This window comes from Salmo salar, unplaced genomic scaffold (assembly GCF_905237065.1).
Source record: "Salmo salar unplaced genomic scaffold, Ssal_v3.1, whole genome shotgun sequence".
NCBI lineage: Eukaryota > Metazoa > Chordata > Actinopteri > Salmoniformes > Salmonidae > Salmo > Salmo salar.
In genome coordinates this window covers 9,542-22,855 of record NW_025547906.1, presented here as the reverse complement: position 1 = coordinate 22,855, position 13,314 = coordinate 9,542, and the positions used below count along the sequence as shown (strand labels likewise).

Genomic DNA, 13,314 nt, shown 5'->3' with positions numbered 1-13,314 from the left:
GGTATACACACCTAGAGTCTACCCTAGAGCAATACTACCTGGTATACACACCTAGAGTTCTAGAGTACTACCTGGTACACACACCTAGAGTCTACCCTAGAGCAATACTACCTGGTACACACACCTAGAGTCTACCCTAGAGCAATACTACCTGGTACACACACCTAGAGTCTACCCTAGAGCAATACTACCTGGTACACACACCTAGAGTCTACCCTAGAGCAATACTACCTGGTACACACACCTAGAGTCTACCCTAGAGCAATACTACCTGGTACACACACCTAGAGTCTACCCTAGAGCAATACTACCTGGTACACACACCTAGAGTCTACCCTAGAGCAATACTACCTGGTATACACACCTAGAGTCTACCCTAGAGCAATACTACCTGGTATACACACCTAGAGAGCAATACTACCTGGTATACACACCTAGAGAGTTATACTACCTGGTATACACACCTAGAGTCTACCCTAGAGCAATACTACCTGGTACACACACCTAGAGAGTTATTCTACCTGGTATACACACCTAGACAGTTATACTACCTGGTACACACACACACACAGCTAGAGAGTTATTTTACCTGGTACACACATCTAGAGAGTTATACTACCTGGTACACACACCTAGAGAGTTATACTACCTGTTACACACACACCTAGAGTTATACTACCTGGTACACACACACCTAGAGAGTTATACTACCTGGTACACACACACCTAGAGTCTACCCTAGAGCAATACTACCTGGTACACACACCTAGAGAGTTATACTACCTGGTATACACACCTAGAGTCTACCCTAGAGCAATACTACCTGGTACACACACCTAGAGAGTTATACTACCTGGTACACACACCTAGAGAGTTATACTACCTGGTACACACTCCTAGAGTCTACCCTAGAGCAATACTACCTGGTATACACATCTAGAGAGTTATACTACCTGGTATACACACACCTAGAGAGTTATACTACCTGGTATATACACACCTAGAGAGTTATACTACCTGGTATACACACACCTAGAGAGTTATACTACCTGGTATACACACACCTAGAGAGTTATACTACCTGGTATACACACACCTAGAGAGTTATACTACCTGGTATACACACACCTAGAGAGTTATACTACCTGGTATACACACACCTAGAGTCTAACCTAGAGCAATACTACCTGGTATACACACACACACACCTAGAGAGTTATACTACCTGGTACACACACACACACACAGCTAGAGAGTTATACTACCTGGTACACACACCTAGACAGTTATACTACCTGGTACACACACACCTAGAGAGTTATACTACCTGGTACACACACACCTAGAGAGTTATACTACCTGGTACACACACACCTAGAGAGTTATACTACCTGGTACACACACACCTAGAGAGTTATACTACCTGGTACACACACACCTAGAGAGTTATACTACCTGGTACACACACACCTAGAGAGTTATACTACCTGGTACACACACACCTAGAGTCTACCCTAGAGCAATACTACCTGGTATACACACCTAGAGAGTTATACTACCTGGTACACACACACCTAGAGTCTACCCTAGAGCAATACTACCTGGTATACACATCTAGAGAGTTATACTACCTGGTACACACACACCTAGAGAGCAATACTACCTGGTATACACACCTAGAGAGTTATACTACCTGGTATACACACCTAGAGAGTAATACTACCTGGTACACACATCTAGAGAGTTATACTACCTGGTACACACACACCTAGAGAGTTATACTACCTGGTACACACACACCTAGAGAGTTATACTACCTGGTACACACACACCTAGAGCAATACTACCTGGTACACACACCTAGAGAGTTATACTACCTGGTATACACACCTAGAGAGTTATACTACCTGGTATACACACCTAGAGAGTTATACTACCTGGTATACACACCTAGAGAGTTATACTACCTGGTATACACACCTAGAGAGTTATACTACCTGGTACACACACCTAGAGAGTTATACTACCTGGTATACACACCTAGAGAGTTATACTACCTGGTATACACACCTAGAGAGTAATACTACCTGGTATATACACACCTAGAGAGTTATACTACCTGGTATACACACCTAGAGAGTTATACTACCTGGTACACACACCTAGAGTCTACCCTAGAGTTATACTACCTGGTATACACACCTAGAGAGTTATACTACCTGGTATACACACCTAGAGAGTTATACTACCTGGTACACACACCTAGAGAGTTATACTACCTGGTATACACACCTAGAGAGTTATACTACCTGGTATACACACCTAGAGAGTTATACTACCTGGTATACACACCTAGAGAGTTATACTACCTGGTATATACACACCTAGAGAGTTATACTACCTGGTATACACACCTAGAGAGTTATACTACCTGGTATACACACCTAGAGAGTTATACTACCTGGTACACACACCTCGAGAGTTATACTACCTGGTACACACACCTAGACACACCTAGAGAGTTATACTACCTGGTATACACACCTAGAGAGTAATACTACCTGGTATACACTCCTAGAGAGTTATACTACCTGGTATACACACCTAGAGAGTTATACTACCTGGTATACACACCTAGAGAGTTATACTACCTGGTACACACACCTGGAGAGTTATACTACCTGGTATACACACACACACACACACACACACACACCTAGAGAGTTATACTACCTGGTATACACACCTAGAGAGTTATACTACCTGGTACACACACCTAGAGAGTTATACTACCTGGTACAATCACCTAGAGAGTTATACTACCTGGTATACACACCTAGAGAGTTATACTACCTGGTATACACACCTAGAGAGTTATACTACCTGGTACACACACCTGGACACACCTAGAGAGTTATACTACCTGGTATACACACCTAGACACACCTAGAGAGTTATACTACCTGGTATACACACACACACACACACCTAGAGAGTTATACTACCTGGTATATACACACCTAGAGAGTTATACTACCTGGTATATACACACCTAGAGAGTTATACTACCTGGTATATACACACCTAGAGAGTTATACTACCTGGTATATACACACCTAGAGAGTTATACTACCTGGTATATACACACCTAGAGAGTTATACTACCTGGTATATACACACCTAGAGAGTTATACTACCTGGTATATACACACCTAGAGAGTTATACTACCTGGTATATACACACCTAGAGAGTTATACTACCTGGTATATACACACCTAGAGAGTTATACTACCTGGTATATACACACCTAGAGAGTTATACTACCTGGTATATACACACCTAGAGAGTTATACTACCTGGTATATACACACCTAGAGAGTTATACTACCTGGTATATACACACCTAGAGAGTTATACTACCTGGTATATACACACCTAGAGAGTTATACTACCTGGTATATACACACCTAGAGAGTTATACTACCTGGTATATACACACCTAGAGACTTATACTACCTGGTATATACACACCTAGAGACTTATACTACCTGGTATATACACACCTAGAGAGTTATACTACCTGGTATATACACACCTAGAGAGTTATACTACCTGGTATATACACACCTAGAGAGTTATACTACCTGGTATATACACACCTAGAGAGTTATACTACCTGGTATATACACACCTAGAGAGTTATACTACCTGGTATATACACACCTAGAGAGTTATACTACCTGGTATATACACACCTAGAGAGTTATACTACCTGGTATATACACACCTAGAGAGTTATACTACCTGGTATATACACACCTAGAGAGTTATACTACCTGGTATATACACACCTAGAGAGTTATACTACCTGGTATATACACACCTAGAGAGTTATACTACCTGGTATATACACACCTAGAGAGTTATACTACCTGGTATATACACACCTAGAGAGTTATACTACCTGGTATATACACACCTAGAGAGTTATACTACCTGGTATATACACACCTAGAGAGTTATACTACCTGGTATATACACACCTAGAGAGTTATACTACCTGGTATATACACACCTAGAGAGTTATACTACCTGGTATATACACACCTAGAGAGTTATACTACCTGGTATATACACACCTAGAGAGTTATACTACCTGGTATATACACACCTAGAGAGTTATACTACCTGGTATATACACACCTAGAGAGTTATACTACCTGGTATATACACACCTAGAGAGTTATACTACCTGGTATATACACACCTAGAGAGTTATACTACCTGGTATATACACACCTAGAGAGTTATACTACCTGGTATATACACACCTAGAGAGTTATACTACCTGGTATATACACACCTAGAGAGTTATACTACCTGGTATATACACACCTAGAGAGTTATACTACCTGGTATATACACACCTAGAGAGTTATACTACCTGGTATATACACACCTAGAGAGTTATACTACCTGGTATATACACACCTAGAGAGTTATACTACCTGGTATATACACACCTAGAGAGTTATACTACCTGGTATATACACACCTAGAGAGTTATACTACCTGGTATATACACACCTAGAGAGTTATACTACCTGGTATATACACACCTAGAGAGTTATACTACCTGGTATATACACACCTAGAGAGTTATACTACCTGGTATATACACACCTAGAGAGTTATACTACCTGGTATATACACACCTAGAGAGTTATACTACCTGGTATATACACACCTAGAGAGTTATACTACCTGGTATATACACACCTAGAGAGTTATACTACCTGGTATATACACACCTAGAGAGTTATACTACCTGGTATATACACACCTAGAGAGTTATACTACCTGGTATATACACACCTAGAGAGTTATACTACCTGGTATATACACACCTAGAGAGTTATACTACCTGGTATATACACACCTAGAGAGTTATACTACCTGGTATACACACCTAGAGAGTTATACTACCTGGTACATACACACCTAGAGAGTTATACTACCTGGTATACACACCTAGAGCCCCTGAGTTATACTACCTGGTATACACACACCTAGAGAGTTATACTACCTGGTACACACACACCTAGAGAGTTATACTACCTGGTACACAAACCTAGAGTCTACCCTAGAGTTATACTACCTGGTATACACACCTAGAGAGTTATACTACCTGGTATACACACCTAGAGAGTTATACTACCTGGTACACACACACCTAGAGAGTTATACTACCTGGTACACACACCTAGAGAGTTATACTACCTGGTATACACACCTAGAGAGTTATACTACCTGGTACACACACACCTAGAGAGTTATACTACCTGGTATACACACCTAGAGAGTTATACTACCTGGTACACACACACCTAGAGAGTTATACTACCTGGTACACAAACCTAGAGGCTACCCTAGAGTTATACTACCTGGTATACACACCTAGAGAGTTATACTACCTGGTATACACACCTAGAGAGTTATACTACCTGGTACACACACACCTAGAGAGTTATACTACCTGGTACACACACCTAGAGTCTACCCTAGAGTTATACTACCTGGTATACACACCTAGAGAGTTATACTACCTGGTATACACACCTAGAGAGTTATACTACCTGGTACACACACCTAGAGAGTTATACTACCTGGTATACACACCTAGACACACCTAGAGAGTTATACTACCTGGTATACACACCTAGAGAGTTATACTACCTGGTATACACACCTAGAGAGTTATACTACCTGGTATATACACACCTAGAGAGTTATACTACCTGGTATACACACCTAGAGAGTTATACTACCTGGTATACACACCTAGAGAGTTATACTACCTGGTACACACACACCTAGAGAGTTATACTACCTGGTATACACACCTAGAGAGTTATACTACCTGGTACACACACACCTAGAGAGTTATACTACCTGGTACACAAACCTAGAGGCTACCCTAGAGTTATACTACCTGGTATACACACCTAGAGAGTTATACTACCTGGTATACACACCTAGAGAGTTATACTACCTGGTACACACACACCTAGAGAGTTATACTACCTGGTACACACACCTAGAGTCTACCCTAGAGTTATACTACCTGGTATACACACCTAGAGAGTTATACTACCTGGTATACACACCTAGAGAGTTATACTACCTGGTATACACACCTAGAGAGTTATACTACCTGGTATATACACACCTAGAGAGTTATACTACCTGGTATACACACCTAGAGAGTTATACTACCTGGTATACACACCTAGAGAGTTATACTACCTGGTACACACACACCTAGAGAGTTATACTACCTGGTATACACACCTAGAGAGTTATACTACCTGGTACACACACACCTAGAGAGTTATACTACCTGGTACACAAACCTAGAGGCTACCCTAGAGTTATACTACCTGGTATACACACCTAGAGAGTTATACTACCTGGTATACACACCTAGAGAGTTATACTACCTGGTACACACACACCTAGAGAGTTATACTACCTGGTACACACACCTAGAGTCTACCCTAGAGTTATACTACCTGGTATACACACCTAGAGAGTTATACTACCTGGTACACACACCTAGAGAGTTATACTACCTGGTATACACACCTAGACACACCTAGAGAGTTATACTACCTGGTATACACACCTAGAGAGTTATACTACCTGGTATACACACCTAGAGAGTTATACTACCTGGTATACACACCTAGAGAGTTTTACTACCTGGTACACACACTTAGAGGCTACCCTAGAGTTATACTACCTGGTATACACACCTAGAGAGTTATACTACCTGGTATACACACCTAGAGAGTTATACTACCTGGTACACACACACCTAGAGAGTTATACTACCTGGTACACACACCTAGAGTCTACCCTAGAGTTATACTACCTGGTATACACACCTAGAGAGTTATACTACCTGGTATACACACCTAGAGAGTTATACTACCTGGTACACACACCTAGAGAGTTTTACTACCTGGTACACACACCTAGAGTCTACCCTAGAGTTATACTACCTGGTATACACACCTAGAGAGTTATACTACCTGGTATACACACCTAGAGAGTTATACTACCTGGTATACACACCTAGAGAGTTATACTACCTGGTCAGATTGTAGGGTTATTTACTCTCTGTGTATTTTTGTCCAGGTTTTGTCTCTGGGGTGATGTGGGGTATTGCTACCTGCTGCTGGTTTCTGGCCAACACCTACCTGAGTGCTGTGGTCAGTTTCCCCATAATAACCACGGTGAGTATTAATACTACAGCAGTACTATGTTAATACTACAGCAGTACTGTTTTAATGCTACAGCGGTACTGTTTTAATGCTATAGCGGTACTATATTAATACTACAGCAGTACTATATTAATACTACGGCAGTGCTATATTAATACTATAGCAGGAATACTACGGCAGTGCTATATTAATACTATAGCAGTAATATATTAATACTACAGCAGTGCTATATTAATACTACAGCAGTAATATATTAATACTACAGCAGTCCTATATTAATACTACGGCAGTGCTATATTAATACTATAGCAGGAATACTACGGCAGTGCTATATTAATACTATAGCAGTAATATATTAATACTACAGCAGTGCTATATTAATACTACAGCGGTACTATGTTAATACTACAGCAGTACTATATTAATACTACAGCAGTGCTATATGAATACTACAGCAGTACTATGTTAATACTACAGCAGTACTATATTAATACTACAGCTGTGCTATATACAGCAGTACTATATTAATACTACAGCAGTACTATGTTAATACTACAGCGGTACTATATTAATACTACAGCGGTACTATATTAATACTGCTGCGGTAGTACTATATTAATACTATGGCAGCACTATATTAATACTATAGCAGTAATATATTAATACTACAGCAGTACTATATTAATACTACAGCAGTGCTATATTAATACTACAGCAGTGCTATATTAATACTACAGCAGTGCTATATTAATACTACAGCAGTGCTATATTAATACTACAGCAGTACTATATTAATACTACAGCAGTACTGTTTTAATGCTACAGCGGTACTATATTAATACTACAGCAGTACTATATTAATACTACGGCAGTGCTATATTAATACTATAGCAGGAATATATTAATACTACAGCAGTGCTATATTAATACTACAGCAGTAATATATTAATACTACAGCAGTGCTATATTAATACTATAGCAGGAATACTACAGCAGTGCTATATTAATACTATAGCAGTAATATATTAATACTACAGCAGTGCTATATTAATACTACAGCAGTACTATATTAATACTACAGCAGTACTGTTTTAATGCTACAGCGGTACTGTTTTAATGCTATAGCGGTACTATATTAATACTACAGCAGTACTATATTAATACTACGGCAGTGCTATATTAATACTATAGCAGGAATACTACGGCAGTGCTATATTAATACTATAGCAGTAATATATTAATACTACAGCAGTGCTATATTAATACTACAGCAGTAATATATTAATACTACAGCAGTGCTATATTAATACTACGGCAGTGCTATATTAATACTATAGCAGGAATACTACGGCAGTGCTATATTAATACTATAGCAGTAATATATTAATACTACAGCAGTGCTATATTAATACTACAGCAGTAATATATTAATACTACAGCAGTGCTATATTAATACTACAGCAGTGCTATATTAATACTATAGCAGGAATACTACAGCAGTGCTATATTAATACTATAGCAGTAATATATTAATACTACAGCAGTACCATATTACTATAACAACGGTAGTACCTTAATAATACTATAGTGCTGTGTTGGTGCTACAGCGGTACTATATTAATACTACAGCGGTACTATATTAATACTACAGCAGTACCATGTTGATGATATTTTTATTTAATCTTTATTTAACTCGGCAAGTCAGTTAACAGCAGTACTATATTACTATAACAGCGGTAGTACCTTAATAATACTACAGTACTATGTTGATGCTACGGCGGTGCTGTGTTGATGCTACGGCGGTGCTGCGTTGATGCTACGGCGGTGCTGTGTTGATGCTACGGCGGTGCTGTGTTGATGCTACGGCGGTGCTGTGTTGATGCTACGGCGGTGCTGTGTTGATGCTACGGCGGCGCTGCTGTGTCGATGCTACGGCGGCGCTGCTGTGTCGATGCTACGGCGGCGGTGCTGTGTCGATGCTACGGCGGCGCTGCTGTGTCGATGCTACGGCGGCGGTGCTGTGGCGATGCTACGGCGGCGGTGCTGTGGCGATGCTACGGCGGCGGTGCTGTGGCGATGCTACGGCGGCGGTGCTGTGGCGATGCTACGGCGGCGCTGCTGTGGCGATGCTACGGCGGCGGTGCTGTGGCGATGCTACGGCGGTGCTGCTGTGTTGATGCTACGGCGGCGGTGCTGTGGCGATGCTACGGCGGTGCTGCTGTGGCGATGCTGCTGTGTTGATGCTACGGCGGTGCTGCTGTGTTAAGTGTTTCTCTGTGTGCAGGGTCCTGGTCTCATTGCAGCTCTTTGGGGAGTGGTGGTCTTTAAGGAGGTTAAGGTAGGTAACCATTCTATTCAAAAATATATTACCAAAGCAAACTTATGTTAACCTTTTTCACTTGTGAGTTACAAATATCTCAAATGGATTAAGAAGGAAGCACCTGTTAATTGAAATGCATTCCAGGTGACTAACTCATGAAGCTGGTTGAGAGAATGCCAAGAGTGTGCAAAGCTGTCATCAAGGCAAAGAGGGGCTATTTGAAGAATCACGTCCAACAGCGCTGCCAGAATAACAGCGAAGTAGCTAGCCAACTACGGCTAACAGTCACGTCCAACAGCGCTGCAGCTAGCCAACTACGGCTAACAGTCACGTCCAAACAGCGCTGCCAGAATAACAGCAAAGTAGCTAGCCAACTACGGCTAACAGTCACGTCCAACAGCAAAGTAGCTAGCCAACTACGGCTAACAGTCACGTCCAACAGCGCTACCAGAATAACAGTGAAGTAGCTAGCCAACTACGGCTAACAGTCACGTCCAACAGCGCTGCCAGAATAACAGCAAAGTAGCTAGCCAACTACGGCTAACAGTCACGTCCAAACAGCGCTGCCAGAATAACAGTGAAGTAGCTAGCTGCGTTTGGTTAGGCTGTTCCGTAGCGACATTCACTGGGGTATATCCAGTTTAACAAAACATTTTTTGTACTTTTTGTGTAGTGTTTTTTTGGTGAAGTTTTCATTAAGTCCTTGGATATCCAACAACACTTATTATCTATCACCTGTTATCTTGGGTGCAAATAAAACCGATAAAAATGACCTGACGAGGCGTGATTTCGCCGTAGAAAAGTTTCTCTCGTCAGGACCCTGTTCATGACAGATGAGATGGCATACCAAACACTAGGCTAGTTTGTTGCTAGTAAATACATTAATAGGACAACCGAATTCAACAATACCAGTTGCTGAAAAACAGCTGGTCAAACGAGAAACGTGGGACGATTTGAAAGCGTAGCGCCTCTTTCATCACGACGGCAACATTTTGGCAGGAGGAGAAACTTCATGGTTAAATGACCTCTCTTCTCCTCCTCAGGGTCAGGGCTTATTGGTTAAATGACCTCTCGTCTCCTCCTCCTCAGGGTCAGGGCTTATTGGTTAAATGACCTCTCGTCTCCTCCTCCTCAGGGTCAGGGCTTATTGGTTAAATGACCTCTCGTCTCCTCCTCCTCAGGGTTGGTGTAACTTCCTCATCCTGGGCGTGGCGTTCTCATTGGTTCTAGCCGGAGCCCTGCTGACAGCCTTCTCTAAGGTGTAACACACAGCTTCTCTAAGGTGTAACACACAGCTTCTCTAAGGTGTAACACACAGCTTCTCCAAGGTGTAACACACAGCTTCTCCAAGGTGTAACACACAGCTTCTCTAAGGTGTAACACACAGCTTCTCTAAGGTGTAACACACAGCTTCTCTAAGGTGTAACACACAGCTTCTCTAAGGTGTAACACACAGCTTCTCCAAGGTGTAACACACACCTTCTCCAAGGTGTAACACACAGCTTCTCTAAGGTGTAACACACAGCTTCTCTAAGGTGTAACACACAGCTTCTCTAAGGTGTAACACACAGCTTCTCTAAGGTGTAACACACAGCTTCTCTAAGGTGTAACACACAGCTTCTCTAAGGTGTAACACACAGCTTCTCTAAGGTGTAACACACAGCTTCTCTAAGGTGTAACACACAGCTTCTCTAAGGTGTAACACACAGCTTCTCTAAGGTGTAACACACAGCTTCTCTAAGGTGTAACACACAGCTTCTCTAAGGTGTAACACACAGCTTCTCTAAGGTGTAACACACAGCTTCTCCAAGGTGTAACACACAGCTTCTCCAAGGTGTAACACACAGCTTCTCCAAGGTGTAACACACAGCTTCTCCAAGGTGTAACACACAGCTTCTCTAAGGTGTAACACACAGCTTCTCTAAGGTGTAACACACAGCTTCTCTAAGGTGTAACACACAGCTTCTCCAAGGTGTAACACACAGCTTCTCCAAGGTGTAACACACAGCTTCTCCAAGGTGTAACACACAGCTTCTCTAAGGTGTAACACACAGCTTCTCTAAGGTGTAACACACAGCTTCTCTAAGGTGTAACACACAGCTTCTCTAAGGTGTAACACACAGCTTCTCCAAGGTGTAACACACAGCTTCTCCAAGGTGTAACACACAGCTTCTCCAAGGTGTAACACACAGCTTCTCCAAGGTGTAACACACAGCTTCTCCAAGGTGTAACACACAGCTTCTCCAAGGTGTAACACACAGCTTCTCCAAGGTGTAACACACAGCTTCTCCAAGGTGTAACACACAGCTTCTCCAAGGTGTAACACACAGCTTCTCCAAGGTGTAACACACAGCTTCTCCAAGGTGTAACACACAGCTTCTCTAAGGTGTTATGACCTTCCGCCAGACACTCAGTGAACCAGGAGGATGATGGTTACTGTCCTCCACAAGGGAACCGTCTTAACTTTTAACTGATACACTTTTTTTAACCATTTCTAGTTAGTCTCTAATATTTTCTTCCTTGATGAATTCATGGAAATAGACAAATGATTTTATCTTAAAGGGATACTTTTTTTAAAATGTTTTATAAAGTTTGTTTTTCCACTGTGATGTTACAGCCAGTGGCTGAAGAGGGTGAACTGTAGAGTTATCTAATCTAAGTGCCTGAAACTCACTTTCTGGTCCACCACTGTAGAGCCAGTACTTCCTGTTTATCTAATGTGACGTTACAGCCAGTACTTCCTGTTGATCTAATGTGACGTTACAGCCAGTACTTCCTGTTGATATCTAATGTGACGTTACAGCCAGTACTTCCTGTTTATCTAATGTGATGTTACAGCCAGTACTTCCTGTTTATCTAATGTGATGTTAGAGCCAGTACTTCCTGTTTATCTAATGTGACGTTACAGCCAGTACTTCCTGTTGATATGTGACGTTACAGCCAGTACTTCCTGTCGATATGTGACGTTACAGCCAGTACTTCCTGTCGATATGTGACGTTACAGCCAGTACTTCCTGTCGATCTAATGTGACGTTACAGCCAGTACTTCCTGTTGATCTAATGTGACGTTACAGCCAGTACTTCCTGTTGATTTGGCCATCCAATGTATGAGACATTGCAACCCAATAGATGCTAGTCAACCTGCAAAGTGAACACTTCTAAGGTCGCTAAGATAAATATGACTAAACTATAAAAGGCACGGGCTTTCAGCTCTAGAAACGGTTTATAGCCATATTGAATAATTAGATAAAGACATTGTTGGGTTCTGAGAATATGAAATATACTTATTCATGTCACTGAGAGAGGGTATAATGTTTACATTATGTCAGGATATGTCACTGAGACAGGGTATAACGTTTACATTATGTCAGGATATGTCACTGAGGGAGAGAGGGGGTATAATGTTTACATTATGTCAGGATATGTCACTGAGACAGGGTATAACGTTTACATTATGTCAGGATATGTCACTGAGGGAGAGAGGGGGTATAACGTTTACATTCTGTCAGGATATGTCACTGAGACAGGGTATAACGTTTACATTATGTCAGGATATGTCACTGAGACAGGGTATAACGTTTACATTATGTCAGGATATGTCACTGAGGGAGAGAGGGGGTATAATGTTTACATTCTGTCAGGATGTGTTGTTGTTAGCCATCCAGGGATCCTCTGGGAGGAGAAGAGAGACACTCTGGTACCAGGCA

General features: G+C 41.5%; 1 long non-coding RNA gene across 2 annotated transcripts; it reads left to right on the top strand.

Moving 5' to 3' along the window:
- Positions 1-7,201: 7,201 nt before the first annotated feature.
- LOC106594260 (transmembrane protein 144) lies at positions 7,202-12,953 on the top strand (the record flags this gene model as incomplete). 2 transcript variants are annotated; one of them, XR_006763178.1, is given in 4 exon segments in its annotated part: positions 7,202-7,299; positions 9,572-9,625; positions 10,789-11,119; positions 11,994-12,953. It is a non-coding gene; the product is annotated as a transmembrane protein 144 (long non-coding RNA).
- Between the last annotated feature and the right edge of the window lie 361 nt (positions 12,954-13,314).